This window comes from Sorex araneus, chromosome 2 (assembly GCF_027595985.1).
Source record: "Sorex araneus isolate mSorAra2 chromosome 2, mSorAra2.pri, whole genome shotgun sequence".
Taxonomy (NCBI): Eukaryota; Metazoa; Chordata; class Mammalia; order Eulipotyphla; family Soricidae; genus Sorex; species Sorex araneus.
The window spans coordinates 253052775-253079386 of NC_073303.1; the positions used below are offsets into that span (position 1 = coordinate 253052775).

At 54.6% G+C, this 26612-nt stretch overlaps 1 protein-coding gene across 11 annotated transcripts in view; it reads right to left on the reverse strand.

The window, feature by feature from the left end:
• TENM2 (teneurin transmembrane protein 2) overlaps positions 1 to 26612 on the reverse strand; it is a 1321709-nt gene that overhangs the window by 56208 nt on the left and 1238889 nt on the right. The window lies entirely within an intron of this gene.

Consider the following 26612-nt stretch of genomic DNA (forward strand, 5'->3'; position numbering starts at 1 on the left):
TAATGCCAGGTCTAGAGAGAGACAGCCCGTTGGCAAGTAACTGCCTTGCCGGTGGCAGACCCAGGTTCAACCTCAGGCATCCCAGACGGTTCCCTGAGTCCCACTAGGGCTGATTTCTGAGCACAGAGCCAGGGCTAAAACCTAGAGCACTGCTGGGTACGGCCCTCAACGCCCAAAATTAATAATTAAAAAAATATGAAAGACCAGAGTGATAGCCCAGGGGGGAGGGCATGTGACTGACCTGGGTTCGATCTCCGGCGCCCTGTAGGGTCCCCTGAGCCCCGCCAGGAGTGATCCCTGAGTGCAGAGCTGGGAGTCAGCTCTGAGCATTGCTGGGTGTGACCCCCAAACCAACCAACAAACCAACGTAGGAGGTTCAAAACACTTTCCTTGAATCACTGTGGGAGGGAGAGCATGGGGGGGTAGTCTTTGCCTTGTACACTGCCAACCTGTTTGATCTCGGTCCCCTGAGCACTTCTGGCAGTGACTTCTGAGTACAGCTAACAGTGGTGCCAAACCCTTCTTATGCCCTCCTGTCCCCCCAAAGAAAATCTCCAACCCAACTGAGCCATTATGAAGAGCCAGACACTCGGGCCAATAGCCCCAGCCGGTGGCTACCAGAACAACGTCAGTGCTGGGGGCATTCTCTGCCTTGGGGATTCGCCTGTGTCTCAGTCCCAGACAGGAACCCAGTGTCTCTCTCTCCCTCCATCTCTTTCTTACTCTCTCTCTCTCTCATACTCTCTTGCTCTCTCACTTTTGCTCTTTCACTCTCTCTGTCTCAGTCTCTTTCTCTCTCTCGCTCTCTCTTGCTTTCTTGCTCTCTCTGACTCTCGCTCGCTCTCTCACTCTTGCTCTCTCTTTTGCTCTCTCTCTTGCTCTGTCTCTCTCTCTCTGGCTTCACATTTCTGTAAGCAAAACTATTTTTCACTCTCAAATCAAAACAAAGCAAGACAAAACAAAGATGATACGGTACCCCAAAGATAACACGGCACCCCAAAGATAATACCCCATAAGACCAGTGGTCAGTTTCCTGGGCTCGATGCCACACTGTGTGCCTGAGGGGCAGGGGACCCCCCACTTCTATCTCAAGGGGAAAGTCCTTCCACCCTCGCTCCCATCAGGCCCCGGGAGCTGAGGAACCAGGGCTGTGATGTTTGGACTTTTCCAGAAAGGCGGGGGAAGTGGTGCTGTAGAGGAGGCTCCCTCAGAGTCACCCAGGTGCTTCTGCTTCTCTCCTGACTGTGAGGATTTTTTAAAAACAATTATACTTTATATATACTTATTTGGACTAGAGCGATAGCACAGCGGGTAGGGCATTTGCCTTACACGTGGCCAACCCGGGTTCGATTCCTCCGTCCCTCTTGGAGAGCCCGGCGAGTTACCGAGAGTATCCTGCTTGCATGGCAGAGCTTGGCAAGCTCCCTGTGGCATATTCGATATGCCAAAAACAGTCACAACAAGTCTCACCATGGAGACGCTACTGGTGCCCGCTCGAGCAAATCGATGAACAATGGGACGACAGTGCTACAGTGCTATATTTACTCACCTTCTGAATGGTGACAGTAATTGTACTAGTGTCTCCAAAATAATTTCTTAGGAGGGGGCAGGAAGGGAGGGTGTGAGAAATTTTCTATTCTTAATTTCCTCGTAAGATTATGGTGCTTTAGCTAATATTATTTTTCACCATTCCACAGAATGCATATTATTTAATTTTTAATTTTTTTAAACTTTTCCAAATCATTATTAAACTCTGTCAATGGATTTTTTTTTTCTTTTTGGGTCACACCCGGCGATGCTCATGGGTTGCTCCTGGCTCTGTACTCAGGAATTACTCCTGGCAGTACTTGAGGGACCCTATGGGATGCTGGGGTTCGCATGCAAGGCAAACACCCTACCCGCTGTACTATCACTCTAGCCCTGTCAATGGACTTAAAAAATTTAATTACACAATGTTAATTTTTATTTGATTTTTTTCATATTAATTTTCTATGCTTTTGAATCACTGTGAGATTGAGATAGAGAGCTACGCAGCTACTCATGACTGGATTTCTGTCATGCAATGGTCCAAAGCCCGCGAGGATTCTGAACCTGCTGAAGCAGCTCCTTCCCTGCGAGTACACCTACTAGCCGTGGGCATGTGAGTCATAGCTGACTCTGGAGACAGTGAAGGCACCCCCAAAGGAAAGGGCGGGGCTGGGGGAAGGTGTTTGCACATCACATATCTGACAAGAGAGAGAGAATTTACACAAATTCACAGCTACCAGCAAAACAAAATAAAACAAAACAACCATAAAAAAAAAAAAGAGATGGGGTAGGAGCGATAGTACAGCGGGGAGGGCGTTCGCCTTGCGTGCAGCCGACCCGGGTTCAATCCCCAGCATCCCGTATGGTCCCCTGAGCACTGCCAGGAGAAATTCCTGAGCGCAGAGCCAGGAGTAACCCCTGTACATCACTGGGTGTGATCCAAAAAGCAATAAGTAAATAAGTAAAAATTAAAAAAAAAAAGAGCAACGTGGGCTGGAGAGATAGTACAGGGGCTAAGGCAACTGACTCTGACTCGGGTTTGATCCCCAGCACCAAATGGGGTCCCCTGAGCCCTGCCAGGAGTGCTCCCTGAGCACAGAGCCAGGAGTTAGCCCTGAGCACTTCTGGATGTGGCCTCAATGCCTCGCCCCCCAAAAGGGCAAGAGCCCCCAAAAGATGCTTCTCCAAAGATCACACTCATCTGTGGAATATAAAATAACAGAGTGGGAGACTGATACCCAAGGGTAGTAGAGATAAGGACCAGGAGGTCTTCCCCACAGCTTGGAACCTGGCCTCACATGCTGGGGGAAAAGGCAGCTGAGAGAGAGAAGGGAACACCAAGTAGAGGATGTCGGGAGGACCCATTCGGGTTGAAAGATGCGTGCCGAAAGTAGACTGTAGACCGAACGTGATGGCCACTCAATACCTCTATTGCAAACTACGACACCCCAAAGGAGAGAGAACAAAAGGGAGTGCCCTGTCGCAGAGGCAGGGTGGGGTGGCGGGGGATGGGGTGGGGGTGGTGGGAGGGATACTGGGATCATTGGTGGAGGAGAATGGGCACTGGTGGAGGGATGGGTAAACGATCACTGTATGAGTGAAATGCAAACACAAAAGTCCATAAGTTTGTAACTGAACATCACAGTGATTCTCTAATAAAAAATTAAAAAAAAACAGAGAGAAAAAATAAAAATAAAAAAAGGAAAAGAAAAGAAAATAAAAGGAAAAAGAAAAAAGAACAAAAAAAGAAAAAAAGAAAAAAAAGAAAAAAAAAAGAAAAAAAGGAAACAAAAAAAAGAAAAAGAAGAAAAAAAACAAAACAAAAAAAAAATAAAAAAAAAAAGATGCCGCTCCAAACAGACTCCGAGATGGCCCGCAGTCTTGGGACGCGTACCCAGTGTCGGCCCTTAGGAATATGCGGCTCAGAAGCCCAGAGAGCGGTCACCCCACGCCCGTGAGAATGGCCTGTCTGGGAGACAGCAGATGGGGGGCAGGTGGCATGCTTGCCAGAAAGTGGCGTGACGATTTCTCCCAGAAACCAAAAGCCAGAAGTTCCCCGAGGAGCCAGCGGGCAGGACACGCTCGCTTGGGGCTGGGGAGATTGTACCAGGGGTAGGGTGGTGCATGGGGTAGAGCATGTGCCTGGTACCTGCAAGGGCCCACGTTTGATCCCCAGTCACACCTGGTCCCCCGAGACTCCTGGGAGCTGAGGTGTCAGTCTGCCCTGGCCGCCCGCTCTCGCCAAGGGAGCAATGTGACTCGCTCCCACCCAGGAAACATGATTTCCAAAGCATTTTTGCACCCCTGGGAGTACACGGCGCCAGTCCAGACGTTCGACTTAAATGCCCAGTGATGGGTGGCTATGGAGAGAACTGAGAACCTCAGTGGAATATTTCTCTTCCGTGAAAACAGATGAGGGGCTGGAGTGATAGATAGTCCAGCAAGGTGGGCATTTGCCTCGCACACGGCTGACCCAGTTCAAGTGCTGGCATCCCATGGGGCCCCCCAGGGGGCTGGAGAGATAGCACAGCGGGTAGGGTGTCTGCCTTGCATGTGGTTGACCCAAGTTTGATTCCCAGCATCCCATAGGGTCCCCCGATCACCACTGGGAATAATTCCTGAGTGCATGAGCCAGGAGTCACCCCTGTGCATCGCCGGGTGTGACCCAAAAGGCAAAACAAAAAAACAAAACACCATAGGGCCCCCCAAGCACCACCAGGAGTGATTCCTGAGTGCAGAGCCAGGAGTCACCCCTGAGCATTGCTGGCTGTGACCCAAAAAGCAAGAGAAAAAAAAAAGAAAGAAAACAGATGAAATCCTGCCTTTTGGGTCAAGATGAACGTACCTGAAGGTGATTATGCTAAGTGATGTGCATTAGGAAGGAAAAGACGGAGTCTGGAGAGAGAGCACAGCAGGGAGGGTGCTGGTCTTACATGCGACCAATCTGGGTTCAACCCCCAGCACCCCATAGGGTCCCCCGAGCCCTGCCAGGAGTGAGCCCTGAGCACAGAGCCCTGAGTACTGCCGGGTGTGGCCCAAACTCCGAAACAAAACAGACAAAGGAAGCGAGAGACATCAGGGGTGGTCTCAAGGTCTCACTCACGTGCGGGATATGAATTATTAAACGACCCCCACTAGAACCAGCGAGAAGGCTGGTGCTGACTGAAGGGAAGGGGGGCTGGGAAGGAGGAGTGAGCAATGGGGTCTTTTTGGTGAGGGAAGGGGCTGGGCTGTGGCTGGTGGGAGTTGGAACACACACAGAGCTAGGAAGTGAACCCCCCATAAGTCTGTGATAATGTGAACCCAGGATAGCCCTGCAGCACTGTCGTCCCCTTGCGCATCGGGTGGGATACTCTCGGTAGCTTGCTGGCTCTCTGAGGGGGATGGAGGAATCGAACCCGGGTCGACTGTGTGCAAGGCAAATGCCCGGCCCACTATGCTATCGCTCCAGTCTGAACCCAGGATAAGTCCATGAAAAATAAAAAAGAAAGAAAGAAAGAAAGAAAGAAAGAAAGGAAGAAAGAAAGAAAAGAAACTGGAAAGGAGTACAAAGAACGACAGATTCTGACCTCAAGGAACTCCCTCTACTCTGGAGGAGAACAGAAATGACCCTTCTGACCCAGACTGGCCCTGGCCCCCTCCTCCAGAAGTCTCCCTGGCGATGCCCGTAGTGAGATTAGGCATTACTGTTCTGAGTCTCCCTGAAAAAGAACTTCTCAGAGAATGTGTTCATATCTTCAAAATCCCGTATGCACGTACAAGGCTCACAGGTCTACTCCGGAGAATTTCCAGGGGCATATCCAGGATTCCGCATTTTATTTATTTTTGTCTTTTGGGGTCACATCTGGAGATGCTCAGGGGTCACTCCTGGCTCTGCACTCAGGAATTACCCCTGGCGGTGCTCAGGGGACCCTATGGGATGCTGGGAATTGAACCCAGGTCGGCTACAGTGCAAGGCAAACGCCCTCCCCGCTGTGCTATTGCTCCATTGCTTCAGTCCTCCCACCCCCAGTTCCAGTTCTTTTTAAATTTACTACAAGGCACTTTGGGAACATTCATTCCCCTTTTTCTTTCGGTTTTGTGGATGACACTGATATAATGCAATTTAGCCCAAGTTCAGCTGTCATTTAGCTCTGTGTGGACTATTATTTTCTTAATGCACTATGGCCTTTGGAAGCAGAGACAAATTAGGAAGTAGCATGTTTTGGGGAGCTGTTATTTTCATTATCACTATTATAGCTATTGAGTTTGGGGTTCACACCCGGCAGTGCTCACAGATCACTCCCGTCGTGCTGGGCATCGAACCCGGGTCAGCCGAGAGCAAGACAAGCCCCCTCCCTGATGTGCCATCATTCCAGTCCGATTTAGGGAGCTCTAGATGCCTAAAACATTGGCCCTCGTCAGAGGGGGAGTAGGAGGGGTGTATTCTGGGGTTATTGGTGGTGGAACATGTACACTGTTGAAGGGATGGGTGTTTGAGCATAGTATGACCAAGACTCGATCCTAAAAGCCCTGTAACTGTTCTCACGGTAACTCAATTAAAAAATAAAAAAAAAAAACAAACCAAAAAAAAACCCCAAAAAACATTGGCCCTCACTCCCCACCTGGGCAAACACTGCGTGAAGTTAAGTCCCGATTTAACAAACTTTTCTAGAAAGGTGAGTGGGCTTTATTTATTTTTTAATTTTTTTTTCTTTTTGAGTCCCACCCGGTGATGCTCAGGGGTCACTCCTGGCTCTGCATTCAGAAATTACTCCTGGGGGCTGGAGCAATAGCACAGCGGGGAGGGCGTTTGCCTTGCATGCGGCCGACCTGGGTTCAATTCCCAGCATCCCATAGGGTCCCCTGAGCACCGCCAGGGGTGGCTCCTGAGTGCAGAGCCAGGAGTAATCCCTGTGCATCGCCAGGTGTGAACCAAAAAAAAAAATTAGAAATTACTCCTGGCGGTGTTCTGCAGACCCTATGGGATACTGGGGATCGAACCCGGGTCGGCCGCATACAAGGCCAACGCCCTCCCTGCTGTGCTATGTATGGCTCCAGCTCCCTGTGAGCGGGCTATAAATCAAGAGACTCAAGTTAGGGCCCTGCACATCACCCCCCGAATAGAGCAGGAACATGGGGGTCTCCCCAGAGCCTGGGAAACCTCAGGCCCAAGTCACAGCCCTGGGTGCGGGGAGGGCTCAGAGTGTCAGCCACGGGGGAAATCTAGCTGAGTCCCAACCTCCAGTTCAGACTCCACCGCCCACCCGGGGCCCTGAGCTGAGTCAGAAACGAAACAAACCAGGGAATTCCACCTCAAGTATCCTCGGGGCCCCACTCAAGTCAGCGGACCAGAGACTGCTGGGCCACCCGCCTCTGGCAGCGGGGAAGAGGGCAGGCTGGGAGGATGCTATTGCTAACGGTTTGACAGGCTTCCTCGGGCCCCGAGCTCTACTCCTGGTCTTGGTTTCTGGGACCGTGCCACAGGTGTGCAGGGATTGCTCCTAGCTGAAGTGCTCAGGAGCCTCTGCGATGATGCTGCGTCAGGGATGGAACTATACCTCCTGCATGCGCAACCCATTGGGCAATCTCTCCGCCCACCTCCCCCCACCCCCCAAATTCTGGGCTTGTCCAGGGCCCCTTCTGGAAGGAAACACGCGTGCAGAGTTGCCGGTGACAAATGCAGAAACGGAGGAAGAGTGGAGGTCAGCGCTTCTAGCTTGGAGTTTACACTTGCCTGCCCCTGACAGGTTCTCTTTGCCTGTTCTGGCCCGGTCCGGTCCGGCCCGGTCTACATTCCGTCCCTCTGACACCGCTGTGTGCGGCCAGCGGCGTGACCTTGATGAATGACCTTGGCGCACTGCCTGGCTTTCCTGGACATCTCCATGAGCTTGAAACCTGCCTTCCCCCTCTCCGCAGCCTGCCAGTTGCCGGAAGTCTGAGTCGCTACCCGCCCTCGTGTGCCACCCGGGTCCCCGCTTATTGCCCTGTCACCGACAATCTCCCCAGGATCCCACACGCGCACAGGCAGGCAATCTCGCCGCCCCGAAATGCCGGCTTAGCCCCCGAGAGGTGCTGGGGCCCCCACCCCACAGCCCCCCCGCCACTGAGAAGCACCCATTTCTCAGTCACGTCTTTGTTGCTCTGGGAGGGGGGGTGGATCTGCCTGTGGGTGCAGGAAGGGGCGTGTTGGGACTCACTGGTTATGGGAAAGTGAGTCAGGCGTTTGGACGTGGGGTCCCCACACTGGCCTGTTTTTTTTTTTTTTGCGGGGGGTCACACCTGGTGATGCACAGAGGTTACTCCTGGCTCTGCACTCAGGAATCACTCCTGGCGGTGCTCGGGGGACCCTATGGGATGCTGGGAATCGAACCCGGGTTGATCATGTGCAAGGCAAACGCCCTACCCGCTGTGCTATCGCTCCAGCCCCCCCGGCCTGCGTTTTCTGTGCACGCCCCTGTGCCTCATTCCCTGGGGAGAAGTGGCTGTGAGAGGCACATGAATATTTTCTCTGCGTGCGGGTCAGCTCCTAGCGTAGGCCAGCTTCTAAATACACACACGGTCTGGGTTTCAGAGCAAGGGGGCTTGGAGAAACTCAGAAAGCGTTATACTCGTCGTGGGATATAGTTTTTTTCTATTTGGTTTTTTTTTTTTGCATTTCTTGGGTCACATCCAGCATTGCACAGGGGTTACTCCTGGCTCATGCACTCAGGAATTACTCCTGGTGGGCTCAGGGGACCCTATGGGATGCCGGGAATCGAACCCAGGTCGGCTACGTGCAAGGCAAACGCCCTACCCGCTGTGCTATCGCTCCAGCCCCTGTTTCTTTGTTTTTGAATCCCGCCTGGCAGTGCTCAGGGGTCACTCCTGGCTCTGCACTGAGGAATCCTTTCTAGTCGTGCTCGGGAAACCATATGGGGTGCCCAGGGTCGAAACCGGGTCTGTAATCTCCAAGGCAAGCGGGCGCCCTCCCAGCTGTGCTCTCTCTCTCTTGCCCTGAGACCCTTGAATTAGACCCCAAAGGCAACCTCTGAGCAGAATAGCACTGCCCTGCACTGACCAACTGAGGAGAGGGCCTGGGCTGGGGTCTGACAGGCCCCCCTGTTTCCCTCATATAGGAAGGGGACAGAACGGGGTTACGATGGCTCCAAGGGTCGGAGCTGGCATACTGGTCCTTGTGTCAGGACCACACGGCCCTGGAGCACTTTTGTGAGCCACCTCTGAGCACTGAGCTGGGAGTCACCCCCTACACTGCCTGGTGTGGCCCCCAAGCCACAAATAGAAAAGGACTGAAGCAGTGACCACCTATACAGTCCTCGGGCCAGCACTGGACATGGGTCTGTGAAGTGCCTCAGCACCAGGCCAGTGTCCCAGCGTGGACACTGGGGGAAGCTCAGAGAGTGACCAGGGGGGCCAGCAGCTGCTTTGAGTGAAAAGAGGGAAATGGAAAGTTCCATCTGTCCCCATCACCACCCTCCCCTGCCCTGTCACCCTCCCCTCTGTTCCTTCAAGCTCAGGGTGACGGGCCGTGTCCTTCCCCGAGGGAGTGTGAAGGTGGGTGGTGGTCGGGGACGTCCCCAGGGGACAGTCGGGGTCTGTGACATTGAACTGGGACACAGCGCTGTCCACACCCACCGGCCTGGAGGGACGAGCCCTGAGGAGGATGCAGCTCGTGGGGCAAGGTGCTGGAGCCAGAACATGGTCCAGGCCATGGGCTGCTGGGGACGCAGGTGTGTGTGTGTGTGTTTGTGTTGGTGTGTATGGTGTGTGTGGCGGTGGGGTGTGTGTCTTTGGGATGGCAATATGTGTGGTGGTGGTGTGTGTGTCTGTGTGTGTGTGATGGCTGTGTGTGTAGTGGTTGTGTGTGTGGTCATGTGTGTGCTTGTGTGTATGTGTGGTGGCTACCTGTGTATGTGTGTGGTGGTGTTGTATGTGTCATGGTGGTGTGTGTACATGTGTGTTGTTGTTGGTGTGTGTATCTGATCTGTGTGTGTTGATGGTGTTGTATTGTGTGTGTTGGTGGTACTGTGTGTGGTTGTGTTGGTGTGTGTGTGGTGCCTGTGGTGGTGTTGTGTATGTGTGGTGGTGGTGTATGTGTGTGTTAGTATTGGTGGTGTGTGTATGTGTGTGTGGTGATGGTGGTGTGTGTGTAGGTGATGGTGGTATGTGTGTGTGCGCATGTGTATATGTGTAGGTGATGATGGGGTGTGTGTGCGCACACGCGTGTGTGTGGTGTGTCTGTGGTGGTGTGTGTGTGTTTGTGTATGTGTGCTTGTGTTGGTGGTATGTGTGTGTTTGTGTGTGTGTTTGTGTGTGTGTGCTGGTGTTGGTGGTGTGTGTTTGTGTGTGTGGTGTGTCCATGGTGGTGGTGGTGGGGTGTGTGTGTGTGTGTGTGTGTGTGTGTGTGTGTGTAAGCGGGGTGTCTCACTGGTCATCATGGCCACAAGCGGGCACACACACCTCCTGGCTGCTCTGGGGGAAGTTTCCTTTGGGGTAAAAGGAAATGTGACGCTTACGGCTCCTTTGGCCTTGGGAGAAACTAAGGTGCCCATGGCGGGGGAGGGGGATTCTAATTCTGACAACACAGGATGTTTGCTGAATCCGGTAAACACGGGACTCGCCCCCAACCAGCATATCCGCACCTCTCGGCAACTTGACGATTACCACAAAAACCACCACAACCACACCCAACCACCAACCGAAAGAAACCCAAACGCCAGAGAGGCCCCAGCCGGCAGGGACAGTCCCACTTGCTAACATGCCTCCTGAACTGCGGCTGGGCACAGAACCCTCACCGAGGGGAGATCTGCAACTCGGGTGCAAATCCCCCAATATCTGTGTGTGTGGGCTCTGGAGAGCCCCTAGTGCAAGACGGGGGTGAAGGAATGGCAGGAGATCAGAGTGCAGCCTGCTGGGGCCCAGGGGGGGTCGGGCGGGGCCTGGAGTCCTGCTTCCGGGGCCCAATGCCCTCTCTGCAGGACAACTCAGAAAAGGGCCGAGAGGGTCCAGAGATCAGGTGCCCACTCGTCTAAGCCTCTGACAGATACGCAGCCAGCGACCCCGGGCTCTCGAGCCCAGATCAAACCTGAGCGAGGCTCCGTGACTCACAGAACCTCAGAAACAACTGGCCCCCCGGGACTCCATTTCCTTTCTTTTTCTTTCTTTTTTTATTTTCGCCTTTTTGGGTCACACCCGGCATTGCACAGGGGTTAGTCCTGGCTCATGCAATCCTGGCGGCGCTCAGGGGACCCTATGGGATGCTGGGAATTGAACTCGGGTCGGCTGTGTGCAAGGCAAATGCCCTCCCCGCTGTGCTATCGCTCCAGCCCCCCTGGGACTCTTTTTTTTTTTTTTGGCACTTTTGGGTCACACCCAGTGATGCTCAGGGGTTACTCCTGGCTCTGCACTCAGAAATTACCCTTTGGCGGTGCTTGGGGGACCCTATGGGATGCTGGGAATCGAACTCGGGGTCGGCTGCGTGCAAGGCAAACGCCCTCCCTGCTGTGCTATCGCTCCAGCCCAGGACTCCATTTTCCTGAGTGGACACAGTGACGCCTGCTTGAGACAAGGCCCATGAAAGAGATGGCTCTCTGGGGACCGAGGACACGCTCAGTCCTTGCCGATGACTCCTAAGGCTAGTTCCTGCACGATTTTCCATTTGCATCTTTTTTTTTTTTTTTTTTTTTTTTAAGCCCAGGGCCCACTGACAAGTTGGAAGTGAGGGATAATTGAAAGTATTCTGGCTTGATGTAACTAAGAAGTGAAAGGCGCGGGCCAGGCAGACTTGATTTAACCTGGCAATATGTGATTAGTTCCTCATTGCCTCTGTGAGGTCTCCCGCATGGCCAAGCTTTTAAAGCAATGGATTGGCTGACAGGGTGCTCATTGGGAAGGCTTCACCTGCCATTAATACCCCCCGGGCCTGATGCTTTGCTTGTGCCCCCCCCCAACCCCGAAACCCCCACCCCGTGGAGCAACCGCCCTGGCAGGAAGTTAAACTGCATTTGTGTTCTCTCTGGAAGGCCCCTTGGAAGCGCTCCCTCTTGCTTCCTGCCGACTCAGCCTGCCGGTACCAAGGCCAGGGACACTTGCCCCGAGAGCCCTTTCTAGCTCTTCTAAGGGCATTGCAAGGAAACCAGCAACCCTCGCTGCCAGAAATAGGGCAAAGGGGAGGTGCCATCGCCGGCATTTCCTGTGGCTGGGGAACGCATGTGGGAAGGAAAGGCAAGGCGGGGGCTGGAGCGATAGCACAGCGGGGAGGGCGTTTGCCTTGCACGCGGCCAACTCGGGTTCGATTCCCAGCAACCCATAGGGTCCCCTGAGCACTGCCAGGAATGATTCCTGAGTGCATGAGCCAGGAGTGATCCCTGAGCATCTCCGGGTGTGACCCCAAAAGAGCAAAAAAAACCAAACCAAAACAAAACAAAACCCAAAAAAGTGAAGGCAATGTGGGGGAAGCCCAGGTCTTGATACCAGAAGGCAGGGGCAAGGTTTATTTTTTTATTTTTTTATTTTTTTGCTTTTTGGGTCACACCCAGCGATGCACAGGGGTTACTCCTGGCTCTGCACTCAGGAATGACTCCTGGCTGTGTGCAGGGGACCATATGGGATGCTGGGATTTGAACCCGAGTCGGCCGCGTGCAAGGCAAACGCCCTACCAGCGGCCTGTGCTATGGCTCCAGCCCCCAGGGGGCAAGGTTTATTAAAGATTTGTCCTCTAAGTCTGATGACCTTGAAGCTGCCGGGTGGGACACTTGGTGGACCCCACAGCATGGGATGGGACAAGTAGCATGGCCATGGGCCGAGTCTTCTGCAGTGGGGGTTCCCCACCCTTTTTTTTTTTCCTTTTTGGCCCATACCCAGCGATGCTCAGGGGTTACTCCTGGCTCTGCACTCAGGAATCACTCCTGGCCGTGTGCAGGGGACCATATGGGATGCTGGGGATGGAACCCGGGTCAGCAGTGTACAAGGCAGTGCCCTCCTCACTTGTACTTTCTCTCCGGCCCCCTGTCCCTCTTTTATTTATTTATTTTTTCTTTTTGGGTCACACCTGGAGATGCACAGGGCTTACTCCTGGCTCTGCACTCAAGAATCATTCCTGGCGATGCTCAGGGGACCATATGTGATGCTGGGAATCGAACCCGGGTCGGCTGTGTGCAAGGCAAACGCCCTACCCGCTATGCTATTGCTCCAGCCTCCCGTCCCTCTTTTAAAAATGGTGATTATTCACTCAAAACTAAACAGAGAGATGAAACAGGAGCAGGGAAGCAAACACCATCCACAAAATCCTTTCACACTGATGCTTCTCAAATGGGAACCAGCGTGAGAATCACCCGGGGACCTTGTTAGTCTACAGACTCTAAAGCCGGGCTCCGTACCCTGGCAGGATCCAGGCACTAAGCCCAGCTCGGTCCACATGTATTGTGGCTCCCTCTGCTCTTGGCCTCGGGTCCTCTCTAGCCTCCCCTCTGTATTCCTCTCTGTGGTCGCCTCTATGATCCCATCATCCTCTCGCAGATGGGCAGAGAAATAGCCCAGCCGGGAAGGACGCTGGCCTTGCTCGATGGCTGACCCGGGTTAAGCCCCGGCACTCCACATCGTCCTCTGAACCCTGCCAAGAGGGACCCCAGAGCAGAGACCCAAGGAATAAGCCCTGAGCCATGCCTGGCATGGCCCCCAAACAAAGACCAACACGCAAAATGCTGATCCCTGCCGCATTTCCCCCCAGAACAGAGACAGGAAACCTGTGCTTCCAAGACACCAGGCTGGGTCACTCGCTCACTCACATGCTCCGCTGCTCTGTTGGAAATGTTCTCCAAACATCGTGTGCTGAGAAGACTAAAACAGCTTTCCCCAAATACATGGGTGTGTGTGTGTGGAGGGGAAGGGGTGGACATAATCCGGAAGGATCTGTGGTCAACTGCAATCCGGAACATGTGGGATGGACCACAGGAAACTCCTTTCTTTTTTTTTAATTAAAAAATTTTTTTACAAATCCAAGTTTAATTTAATATTTTTTCTTTTTGGGTCACACCCGGCGATGCACAGGGGTGACTTCTGGCTCAGCACTCAGGAATTACTTCTGGTGGAGCTCAGGGGACCCTAGGGGATGCTGGGAATTGAACCCGGGTCAGCTGTGTGTAAGGCAAATGCCCTACCGGCTGTGCTATCGCTCCAGCCCCTTATTTGGGTCACACCCAGCAAAGCTCAGGGGTGACTCCTGGCTCTGCACTGGCAGTGCTTGGGTGGACCATATGGAATGCCGGGTATCGAACCTGGGTCGGCCGCATTGCAAAGCAAACGCCCTCCCCACTGTGCTATCATTGCTCCACCGGGAAGCTCCCTTCTTAACCACATGTGACGCCCCCAGAGCCTTTGATATGTTTCTGTGCGTGGTGACTTTTTAAAACCGAAAGCAGTTCAAGAACCCTCACCCGGGGGTCTCAGAACATCCTTCTCCTGTCCAGCTGGGAAGAAGCCCCTCATGAGAAACCGCTTAGGAGGACCAGCCTGACCACCACTCCACTCGGTGGATTCAGGCGACTGCCAAAGCAGAGTGGTTTCCAAACAGGCAGCTCCAGAGACACCAACGCCCACCCTGAACCACACAGCACAGCCGCCTGGGAGCCCGGTCCCACGTCACTGCCTTGTAGCAGAGAGATGTGGAGGTGCCGTGGGATATGGGGTCTCCCGGATGACCACGCGTTCGCCACCATCCCATCAGACCACCCCTGAGAGCGGGAGGCAGACCATAGGAAACGGCTACTAGCATTCCGGGCCCATGGGGAGGGCATTGCCCGTGACCTTCTGTTGAATCACACCAGGATGCCACAGCAGTTTCAAGCTGGACCAACCAGTGCCTGGGGCCTGGGAGAAGGTGCCAGGGCTGGGTACCATGGAGTTGGCACCTCCGGGGCATGTGTGTGTGAGAGAGAGAGGGAGAGAGGAAGAGGAGGGAGAGGAGAGAGAGGAGAGACAGAGAGGAGAGAGAGGGGGAGAGAGAGAGGAGAGAGAGAGAGGAGAGAGAGGAGAGAGAGGGGAGAGAGGGGAGAGAGAGAGGAAAGAGAGGAGAGAAAGAGGAGAGAGAGGGGAGAGAGGGGAGAGAGAGGAGAGAGAGAGAGGGAGAGAGAGGGAGAGAGAGGGAGAGAGAGGGAGAGAGGGGAAGAGAGAAAGGGAGAGAGGGAGAGAGAGGGAGAGAGAGGGAGAGAGAGGAGAGAGAGGAGAGAGAGGGAAGAGAGAGAGGAGAGAGAGGGAGAGAGAGAGGAGAGAGAGGAGAGAGAGGAGAGAGAGGAGAGAGAGGGAGAGAGGAGAGAGAGGAGAGAGAGAGGGAGAGGGAGAGGGAGAGAGAGGGAGAGAGAGAGGGAGAGAGAGGAGAGAGAGGAAGAGAGGATAGAGAGGAGAGAGAGGGAGAGGGAGAGGGAGAGGGAGAGAGAGAGAGAGAGAGATCCACCCTGGGATCCCGGCTTTAGAATCTCTAGACCAACAAGGTCCCCGAGGACCACACAGCTGCCACTCTGAGCCTGCCACGTGCGCGCCGTAACTTTAGGGCCGAGCTAGGCTGGACGGAAGTAAAGCCCTTGACAGACACAGGAGGGGCCAGAGCGATCGTCCAGCGGGGAAAGGCGTTTGTCTTGCTCGCGGCCGACCCGGGTTCAATTCCTGGCACCCCTTAGGGTCCCCTGAGCACTGCCAGGAGTGATTCCTGAGTGCAGAGCCAGGAGTCAACCCTGAGCATCACCGGGTGTGACTCCTCCCCCAACCCCCTAAAAGACACAGGAGAGGGATGGAGACGGAGTACAGTGTGCCCTGCACACAGCGGAGCTGGGTTCCGTCCTCGGTATCCCTGTCAGGTTCCCTGAGCCCTGCTCAGGTTTATTAGCCTCGGGACCCCCGAGCACAGAGGCAGGAGCAAACTCCACACACAGAGAGATGCGACTCCAGACAGAACAACAACAAGCAAATGAAGACCACGAGAGAGGGAGATTGACCCGACACCACCCAGCACAGCACTGCCCGGGGACGCTGGAGGCCTCGTTCCAGGGAGCCCCGAGTTGCGGATCAATAAGAGACTCAAGGCGAGTGAGGGGTCACTCAAGGTCGCGCTGCTAGTACAGGACAGTTGGCTTTTTTTTGGGTCGCACCTGGTGATGCTCAGGGGTGACTCCTGGCTCTGACCTCAGGAATGACTCCTGGCGGTGCTCGAGGGGACCCTATGGGATGCCGGGGATGGAACCCGGGTCGGCCGCGTGCAAGGCAAACGCCCTCTCCACTGGACCATCACTCCAGCCCACTAGTACAGGATGGAAGAGGGAGGGACCCCCCTGCCACCAGCCCCCACCTTCCCAGTCGCTACCCTGATTCCGCACAGGGTCCCCCAGGCAGGACTCAGGGGCGGGGGGAGTGGGGAGAGAGACCATCTCCTCTCCTCTTCCTGGTTGCTTTTCTCTCTCACTCCTCCCCTTCTCTCCTCTTCCTGCTGCCTCTCCTCCCCCCCAGCCACAGGCACCAGGATCTCGCTTGACCCAGCTCTGGCCGGACCCCTGCTGACTTGCCCGCCCTCTGCCAGCCTCCCCCCTCTCCCCTGCCCCCCCCTTAGCCCAGGGCCGCGCCCCCTCAGCCGGACGGGGATTTCTCTCCCCAGCCAGGGCTGTCTCCCCTCGCCCCCCCTTACAAAAACCCAAAGGTGACCCAGAGCACGGGGGCTCCAACCCCGCTGCCGCTCATGTCCCCAAATGCGTCCCCCGGCCGGCCTGGCCTGCTGGCCCCTGCCGGCCCCATCAACCTCTGTCTCGGGGCTCGCCGGCGGGGCAGACAGGAGTCCAGGCCCCGGAGCAGGGGCCGGCCTGCTGGAGGCCAGACACTGAGTTCCCGGGCTGTCACCACGGACACCTCAGATGCGTCAGAGCTCGCCGCTGAGGATGCAGCTGATGCCTTTCGGCGGGGGGGGGGGGGGGGGGTGGGGAGGAGGAAGGGGGGAGGAGGGAGGACAGAGCCCCCGAGCAGAGAGAACTAGCAGGGCCACAGAACCTTCCTCTCACCACATACAGGCACGGCCCGCCTGCCCTTACCCAGACGCCCCCCGGGCTAAGGAACCTGAGTCCTAACTCCCAAACACGCCACCTGCCCGGCTCTCTGGGCAGCCCGGCACTCAGCACTTGCTGGATGTGGCAAAAAAAAAAAAAAAATCTCGGGGCTGGAGTGATAGCACAGCGGGAAGGGCGTTTGCCTTGCACGCGGCCAACCCAAGTTCAAATCCCAGCATCCCATAGGGTTCCCTGAGCACCGCCAGGGGTGATTCCTGAGTGCATGAGCCAGGAGTGACCCCTGTGCATTGCTGGGTGTGACCCAAAAAGCAAAAAAAAAAAAAAAAAAATCTCCTTCATGCTTCAAGGTCAGGAGCTGTGTGGCCTGGGCCAGTGTCCTTCCCTCTCTGAGCTCCCCAATGTCCCTCATGCGAACGGTGAACTGAGAGTCGCGTGGGCAGCCAGCGAGAGGAACGGGGCCAAAGCACACAGCCCGGCCGACAAGACGGCTGGTGCGGGAGCCACACCGTGACCTGGAGGGGATGCTCATTTTATGGGGGGCATCAGGGCTGGGGCCCCCTGGCCTCTAGGCCTCCTGCCATAGCTCCCCGCCCCAGGAAGGCACCCAGGGGTGGGGAGGGGCAGCAAGCTGACAGCTTTGGAGGAGCCGCCCGGTGCTCACGTCTTCCTGATGGGAAATAATGTCTCCTGCGCCGGGATATTCTTTGCCTCCCCACAAAGCCGTCAGCAGCTCGAGTGACACGGGCGTCACTCTCGGGATGAGTGTTTTGTTCACCGGCAGATCAAAGTCACTCCACGCACCCCCCAATCTTCCCTCGAATGCACAGCAACGGCTTCTGACGCTTCCCGCCAAAGCTTCCCCCCCTTCGCAAACTCATCGGGGGCCGGAGCGCATGAGCCATAGGGACCCGAGTGGGGTTTTGCATTCATGCGCTCCCGAGTGACTTGTGAGCACTGAGCCGGGAGTAGCCCCTGAGCACTGCTGGCTGTGAAGGCTCACCACAAGTTCACTGGCCAAGGAGCTGAGGTCGGCAGGGGAGAGGGGAGGAGGCTGGCTCGTGCCTGCTCTGGGTTTGATCCCTGGCACCGCCTGGGCCCCTTTAAGTGTTGCTGGACGCAGCTCTGGAGGACCCAGGCATGCTGGGGCCCCGGTGCTGAACTGAGTGAATCTCCCGTGGGGCCTGGGGGCCACTGAGCACTTTTGTGTTTTTTTTTTTCTTTTTGGGTCACACCCGGCAATGCACTCAGAAATTACTCCTGGTGGCACTCAGGGGACCATATGGGATGCTGGGAATTGAACCCGGGTTGGCCGCATGCAAGGCAAATGCCCTACCCACTGTGCTATCGCTCCAGCCTTGTGTTTTTTTTTTTTAATTAAAATAATTTTTTTTAAACTGAAACAGCATGTGATAAGCAGTTACAGAGCATCTGTGATTGGGGTTCAGTCATACAAGGTTCCAACACCCATCCTGTCACATTTCCCATTTCTCTGACTCTTCAAATGGCATCTATAATCCGTGCTGTTGGTTTTTCTTTTCCCCTCCCCTCCCCTCTCTTCCCCTCCCCTCCCCTCCCCTCTCCTCCCCTCCCCTCCCCTGCTCCTCTCCTCTCTCTTCTCTGTAGCTTCTTACTTCTGATCACGAGACACCAGTTGAGTACGTTCCATGAGTGAGAGCATCTGTCCCTTTGCTTACTACCTTGAGTCTGGTGCCGTAGCCCACTCGGCCATCCTGACACTGGAGTGGTAGCACAGCGGGGAGGGTGTTTGCCTTGCACGCTGCCGACCCGGGTTTGATTCCTCTGTCCCTCTCGGAGAGCCCGACAAGCTACCGAGAGTATCCCGCCTGCACAGCAGAGCCTGGCAAGCTACCCGTGGCGTATTGGATATGCCAAAAAACAGTAACAACAAGTCTCACAGTGGAGACGTTACTGGTGCCCGCTCGAGCAAATCTATGAAGCATGGGAGGACAGTGATACAGTGACAGTGCTACAGTGATACAGTGATACAGTGGTTACTACCATCAACTCAGTGATGAGTCTGTAAATAAGTACTCCTCTCCTCCCCTCCCCTCCCTTCCTCTCTCTTCCCTTCTCTTCCCTGCCCCTCCCCACACTTCCCTCCCCACCCTTCCCCTCTCCTCCCCTCCCATCCTTCTCTCCCCTCCCTCCCTTTCCCTCCCCTCTTTTCTCCAGTCCTTTCCTCCCATCCCCTCTCCTCCCCTCTCCTTTCCTCTCCTAACTTCTTCCAGTCCTTCCTACCCTCCCATCTCTCTCCTTCCTTTCCCCTCCCCTCCCTTTCCCCTCCCCTCCCTTTCCCCTCCCCTCTCCTCCCCTCCCCTCCTCTCCACACCACTGGCTTCTTGGCCACTTCGCCAGCCCCCAGCTGCGGCCTCTCTGCAGCAAGGGGAGGTGAGCAGCTCCCTGACCTTCCCCCAGAGCAGAGCTAAAGCCGGCAGGAGGGGAAGGTGCTGAGCGGATGGGAAAATGCAAGGTTGAATTTGCAACGGCTCCCCCCCGCCCCCCCCCCCCCCCCCGCCACCCCCCACCCCCTGCCGCCTCCCCAAAGGGCAGGTGGGGTTCTTCCCCAGGGAGCTGTTTGCCCCCAGCTCCCAGCAGAAAAGGCAGGCCTGGGCCTCCAGCAGACTCAGAGCAGCTGAGGAGGGTCGCCCCCCACAGCGTGTTGCTCAGAAGCCGTGGAGGGGGGGACTCGCTCTTGTCAGTTTGTTGCATTTCTGGGATGGAAGGGGGCGGGGAGGATGCCCGGGACACCCAGCTGGGGAGGGACACCGTGCCGTGTCCTTTGCGTTGGCATTTGGCCCCGGAGTCCTGGCCCCGCTCCAGTCCCCCAGAGGTCCTGGCTGGGGAGACAGAGTCAGAGGAAAGAGCACTGGCCTCGGGCAGCTGGCAGAGGCCACTCGGCTAGTTAGAGGCCACTGCTCCACCTCCCTGGCGCCCGCCCGCCACCCGGGGCAGACGTGCGGCTCACGAGGGTGGGGGTGTGGGTGCTAAGGCCACCGAGGTGACCCCGAGAGCTGCAGAATGCTTTGGGGGACCTGGGGGCACCCAACACCCACAGAGGCCTGCTCCGACCCAGCACGGAGCCTGGGGACTCACAGGCTGCCCACGACACGGGGACACCCCCCCCCCCCGGCCTTTCCGCGTCCCCTCAAGGATAAGTGGCTCGGAGTGCAAGTAGCACTTAAGCTACGCATTCTCTGTGCCAGCTGGGCACAAGCCTGGCCCCTGACAGTGCCCCCACAGGGCCTCTGCCCTCAGCCTCCCTCCCCTGCTCCCAGAGACTCAACAGCCTCTTCTGACACTGCCGGGTGCCCTAATTACCCCCAGCAACACCACTACCCACACCCCTACTCACACTCCTATTCACACCTCTACCCACACCCCTACTCACACCCCTATTCACACTACTATTCACACCTCTACCCACACCCCCTATTTACACCCTACCCACACCCCTATTCACACCTCTACCCACACCCCTATTCACACCTCTACCCACACCCCTATTCATACCCCTACCCACAACTCCCATTCACACCTCTATTCACACCTCTACCCACACCCCTATTCACACCTCTGCCCACACCCCTATTTACACTCCTATTCACACCTCTACCCACACCCCCTATTTACACCCTACCCACACCCCTAGTCACACCTCTACCCACACCCCTATTCACACCTCTACCCACAACTCAATTTACACTCCTACCTGCACCCCCTGTTCACAACCCTATTCACACATCTACTCATACCCCTTATTCACACCTCTACCCACACCCCTATTCACACCCCCTATTCACACCCCTACCCATACCCCCTGTTCACACCTCCTTTCCTACGCTTGCACTTCTCTTCACTCCGTCTCTTCACTTCCCCTCTCCATCCCCTTGAGTCGCACCTTCATTCACTGCATCTCTTCACCCTGCTGCTCCTGGAACATCAGGCCATCGCTTCACACCTCTATTTGTGTTCTGTCCACCCCCACTATGGTCTGGTCACACCCGCTGTCCATGCTCTGCACCCACCCCGCGATTCACAATTCTGTTCATGTGCCACTCACTCAACACCATTTCCTCACACCATCTATTCAGTCTCTGTGTGCAGCCTCTATCCACTCCACTCATCCCCCCACTCACCCCCATCCATCCCCCCAACCATCCACCCACCCCCTCACCCACCCTCCACCCACCCTCTACTCAGGTTCAAGCCCCCTCTGCCCCCCATCTATTCATCCTCTGCTCATGTTCTACTCACCCATGCATTGGCTCCCACTATTCAACCCCTTTATCCTCCCCCTTCACACCTCCTGTTACACCACCTCCCCCACCACACCATCTGCTCACTCCCACGACACTCCCTCTACCCACACCTCCGTTCACACCATCCGTTCACGACTCTAGTCACGCTTCCACCCGTGCTCTGTGCTTCCCCTCTCCTCACTCTCCCACTCACACTTCGGTTCATATTTCACTCCCACCCGCTCTCCACCCTCCGTGCACGCTCTCTACTCACGCCTCGACCACGAATCATCCAAACCTCCTGTTCGTCCCGGTGTCCACCCCCACCCCTCTTTTCACCCCTCGACTCACCCCCTCTTTGTGAACGATCCATACCTTTATTTTTATTTATTTTTTGCTTTTTGGGTCACACCTGGCGATGCTCAGGGGTGACTCCTGACTCATGCACTCAGGAATGACCCCTGGCGGTGCTCGGGGGACCCTATGGGATGCTGGGAATCAAACCTGGGTCGGCCGCGTGCCAGGCAAACGCCCTCCCCGCTGTGCTATCGCTCCAGTCTCATATCCATACCTCTGTTCAAGCCCTCTCTGTGCCCTCTATCCGTCTGCTCTACTCACACCTTTATCCACTCCCTATCCATCCCCTCTCCTCACACCTCTAGTCGTGGTGGTCTAGCCACCCCATTAGTCACACTCTGGCCACCGAAACCACAAATGCTCTGGTGCCCATGCCGGGGTTTCTCTGTCCGAGACAAGAAAAAGCAGGAATCGCACACCAGGATGCAAATCTCCTCCTTCTCGCCAGCAGAGAACTCTGTGCTCCCGTCCCTTCATTTCCCACCATCAGTCTGTACTGATTTCTTTTTGCTTTGCTTTCTGGATCACACCCGGCGATGCACAGGGGTTACTCCTGGCTCTGCACTCAGGAATTACCCCTGGCGGTGCTCAAGGGACCATATGGGATTCTGGGATTCGAACCCGGGTCAGCCACGTGCAAGGCAAATGCCCTACCCGCTGTGCTATTGCTCCAGCCCCAGTCTGTACTGATTTCAATCATTTTTTGATGCTTGTTGTAGAAGATGCATTTAAGTGAGAAATTTATAAGGAAGGCTTGATTTTTTTTTGTCTTGTGAGGGTGAGGAAAAAACAAACAAACATCCCTTAAGAGAGAACTGTCTAAACTGCGAAATGAGAAAGAGCAAAGGTGCTGTGTTGGTAAAGGCGTGGGCTTTATTTTGGGGGAATCAGGAGGCCAAATTGGGCAGTGTTCTGCAGCTACTCCTGGCTCTGTGCTCAGGAGTCACAGCTAACAAGTGCTCAAGGGGTCATGGCAGTGCTGGGGATTGAACTGGAACAGCCGCGTGTAACGCAACAGACCTTTCTCTCTCTCTGCAGCCTAACTTCACCAACTTGGTTTTTTTGTGCTTTTCTCACCCACCTCTGGCAGTGCTCAGGTACTACTCTTGACTCAAGTGCTCAGGGTTCACTCCTGGGGGTACTCAGAGAGTGGTGCCCGGGATCAAACTGGGGTTGGCCGCATGCAAGGCAGACACCGAATCCCTGTAACTATCTTTCTGGCCCACCAAACTCGTGATCTGTCAACACCGCCTGTTTCCAGTCACTGAATTCCATGGATGGACAGATGGGGAAAGGCTTCAGTGGGAAAGTCTGAGCTTCGAGGTGACTTCTGCAGAGACCTCTGAGCTGTAACGTTCACTCTTTACTTGCGCAGCCTTCCTTCAGAAATCCCCCCCCCCCCGCACCATGCTGGCATGGAAGGAGGAAGGAGTCTCGGACATGGAGCTGGGAAGAGAGGAAAATACCAGGGTTGAACCCATGGCATCGTTGGGATCATCCTTCCACTGCTGCATCCTTTTCTCGGACCTGGAAAGTCTACGACCCGACAGACTATTCCTTTTCCTTTTCTTTTTTCCATTTTATTTTAGGCGCCATGGCTTCCAATACTGTTAGTGCACAGCATAATCCAGCACTATTACATCCCCCAGAACGTCCACTCCCCTCCACCACTGACTCAGTTTCCCTTCATCTCAATAAATATCCCCCCCCCCCAAAAAAAGGACCTTCCTATTAAAAAACAGTTCTTGCTTTCTGCTGCCATTGGACATTTGTTAGTTTTCTACTATAGTTCTATTTTTTTTTTTTAGTGTGTGGGGGGGTCACACCCGGCGATGCTCAGGGGTTACTCCCAGCTTTGCACTCAGGAATTATTCCTGGTGGTATTTGGGGGAACCTATGGGATGCTGGGAATCGAACCCGGGTTGGCCACGTGCAAGGCAAATGCCCTACCCGCTGTGCTGTCGCTCCAGCCTCAAGTTATCTACCATAGTTCTTTATATCCCACATATGGGAGATATTTGGTTTTTTTTTTTTTTTTTTGGTCATACCCAGCGATGCTCAGGGGTGACTCCTGACTCTGCACTCAGGAACAATTCCTGATGGTGCTCAGGGGACCCTATGAGATGCCAGGGATCAAACCTGGTTCTGCCACAGGCAAGACAAAAGCCCTCCCCACTGTACTATCGCTTCGGCCCCCAATTCTTCTTTTATTTTATTTTATTTTTTTTTGCTTTTTGGGTCACACCCAGCGATGCACAGGGGTTACTCCTGGCTTTGCACTCAGGAATTACTCCTGGCGGTGCTTAGGGGACCATATGGGATGCCGGGGATTGAACCCAGGTCGGCCACGTGCAAGGCAAACGCCCTACCCGCTGTGCTATGTGCTATCACTCCGGCCCCCCCGATTCTTCTTTTAATGGGGCCCAAAAGTCACTTTCCCAAACAGGGAAGTCAAGATGCCAAGAAAGTGAGAAAAATAAATAGCTTAACTTCAATCAGAAGATGTGAAATTATTTCGGTGGTTTTTTTTTTTTTTTTTTTTTTTTGCTTTTTGGGCACTCAGGAATGACTCCTGGCGGTGCTCAGGGGACCCTATGGGATGCTGGGAATCGAACCCAGGTTAGCCGCGTGCAAGGCAAACGCCCTCCCCGTTGTGCTATCGCTTCGGCCCCACGTGTGGAATAATTTCTATTCTCTGTTGCCATAAGTGTGCCGAAACCCCCCCGCCCCCCCTCATCCCCTATTCTTGAGCCCCCAGGACTTGAACGGAAGCTACATCTACTTTTGTCCCCCCACGGACCGGAGATCCAGCCCCCGGGCAGCTGGCAGAGGCTCCTCCTAAACATCAGCTAGATCCTCCTCCTCTCTGGGACTCGGTTCGTGGCTCTGGTTCCGCTTGCCGCAAGGCCCCTGGCCTGCGAAGAGGACCCTGGTCCAGCCCAATTAACAGGACAGCGCGGCCCTCTGAGGCCGTGTGCCGCCCGGCCGATCCGCCCCTGGGCCGCGCACACATTCATCAAAGTGCTCACAACAGTCTCGGCGACTCTCCCCGCTCTCACGGCCCCCCGAGAGACAGGCCGGTTTGGACCCGAGCTCCCAAGCTTGGCTCGGCGGAAACGCACTGACAAGGTGAGTTATTAATTAACAACTGAGATAAGTGCCCGAAGAGCATCTCTGGACCGTGTCAAGCCAATTTGGATGGAGATGGGACGGGGAGGGGAGCGGAGGCAGCGGCGGGCGAGGGGGTGGCTGTCATCCCTTCCAAGAGCTTTGGACCAGCTCCACGGGGATGCTCTCCTCATTTGGACCTGGCGGGAGTGCTGGCCACTCAGGCCAGCCTCTGCATCCGTTACGCCGTCTCCGAGGCAGCCTTGCGCTGGAGCGGAGAAAGCTCAGGCCAGCCCTCCCCGGGGGCTGTCAGCCGCAGTGGGGCACTCCTGTTTTCATGGCCCGAGTGGATTACGGCTTCAGTTAGGCAGGGGAAATTCCTGAGCATCGCTGGGGTGTGACCCCCACCCCCCACAACTCCCCCCACACCCCACAACCCCCAGGGGAGGGGAAAAAAAAAGAAAAGCTCATTTAGGGAGGAAACTCTAGCAGCTGATGGGATGGACTTGGAGCCCCTGAGAGGTACTGATCACACAAATTCATGGAGCGGAGTCATGTTCCTGAGACAGAGGAAGATTTGGGGGCTGATATGGTGCCGGCTGGCTTTCTTTCTTTCTTTCTTTCTTTCTTTCTTTCTTTCTTTCTTTCTTTCTTTCTTTCTTTCTTTCTTTCTTTCTTTCTTTCTTTTCTCTCCTTCCTTCCTTTCTCTCTCTTTCTTCCTTTATCTCTTCCTTTCTCTTTCTTTCTTTCTTTCTTTCTTTCTTTCTTTCTTTCTTTCTTTCTTTCTTTCTTTCTTTCTTTCTTTCTTTCTTTCTTTCTTTCTTTCTTTCTTTCTTTCTCTCTCCTTCCCTTCCTTCCTTCCTTCCTTCCTTCCTTCCTTCCTTCCTTCCTTCCTTCCTTCCTTCCTTCCTTCCTTCCTTTCTCTCTCTTTCTTCCTTCCTTTCTCTCTTTCTTCCTTTCTCTCTCTTTCTTCCTTCCTTTCTCTCTCTTTCTTTCTTTCTCTCTTTCTTTCTTTCTTTCTTTCTTTCTTTCTTTCTTTCTTTCTTTCTTTCTTTCTTTCTTTCTTTCTTTCTTTCTTTCTTTCTTTCTTTTCTTTCTTTTTCTTTCTTTCTTTTTCTCTCCTCTCCCCTGTCCCCTGTCCCCTGTCCGCCCCCCCCCCCTCTCTCTCTCTCTCTCTGCTGGAGCTCAAGCCAGCCCCATCACCACACCTGGAGTTGAGCGAGCTCTGTGTGGATGCGGGTTACCATGATCTGTTTCCCAACCCTAAGTTTTCATCAGTTCCTCGATGCACTTCTGTGAAACCGCGTATGACCAGCTCACAGGCGTACAAAGAAAGCTCAGCATTTCAAACTTTTCACATACGGATGCGAACCTCAGCCTCTCTCCAGCAAGGAGAAGGGGTCCTTTGAAGGCCCCTGAAAGCTCTTCACGCAGGAAGCCAATGGGAGAATGTGCTCATAGGCACCAATTTCTCTTCCCCCCTCTTTTTTTTTGCTTTTTTGGGTCACATCTGGAGATACACAGGTGTTATTTCTGGCTCTGCACTCAGGAATTACCTCTGGTGGTGCTCAGGGGACCATATGGGATGCTGGGAATCGAACTTGGGTCGGCCACGTGCAAGGCAAATGCCCTACCGGCTATGCTAACGCTCCAGTCCCATCCTTTCCTCCCCCTTTTTTTTTTATCATTTTGTCGATGGTGGGGTCACACCCCGAGGTGCTCAGGGACTCTCTCCTGGCTCTGAGCTCAGGGGTCACTTCTGGCCGGGCTCGGGGGACCCTATGGGGCATCAGGGCTTGAACCCGGGTCGGCCGCATGCAAGGCAAGTGCCCTCCTTGCTGTGCTACTGGGGCCCCAAGCTTCCATAGACAAGTGCCTCCTCAAAAGAATGGGCCAGGGACCCCTAGCCTTAAAATGTTGTGAGGGGCCTGGTGAAAAGGCAGATGCCTGGTCCCCCTAAATAAGCAATCTCAAACCAGCATCTCAGGGGGTGGCACCCCGCACCTGCATTTTATTTATTATTACTATTACTATTATTATTATTATTACTACTACTACTACTATTGGACTGGAGCAATAGCAAAGCGGGTAGGGAGTCTGCCTTGCATGTGGCTGATCTGGGTTCGATTGCTCCGTCCCTCTTGGAGAGCCCGACAAGCTACCGAGAGTATCCTGCCTGCACAGCAGAGCCTGGCAAGCTCCCTGTGGCATATTCGATATGCCAAAAAACAGTAACAACAAGTCTCACAATAGAGATGTTACTGGTGCCCACTCAAGCAAATTGATGAACAATGGGATGACAGTGCTACAGTGCTATTATTATTATTATTATTATTAT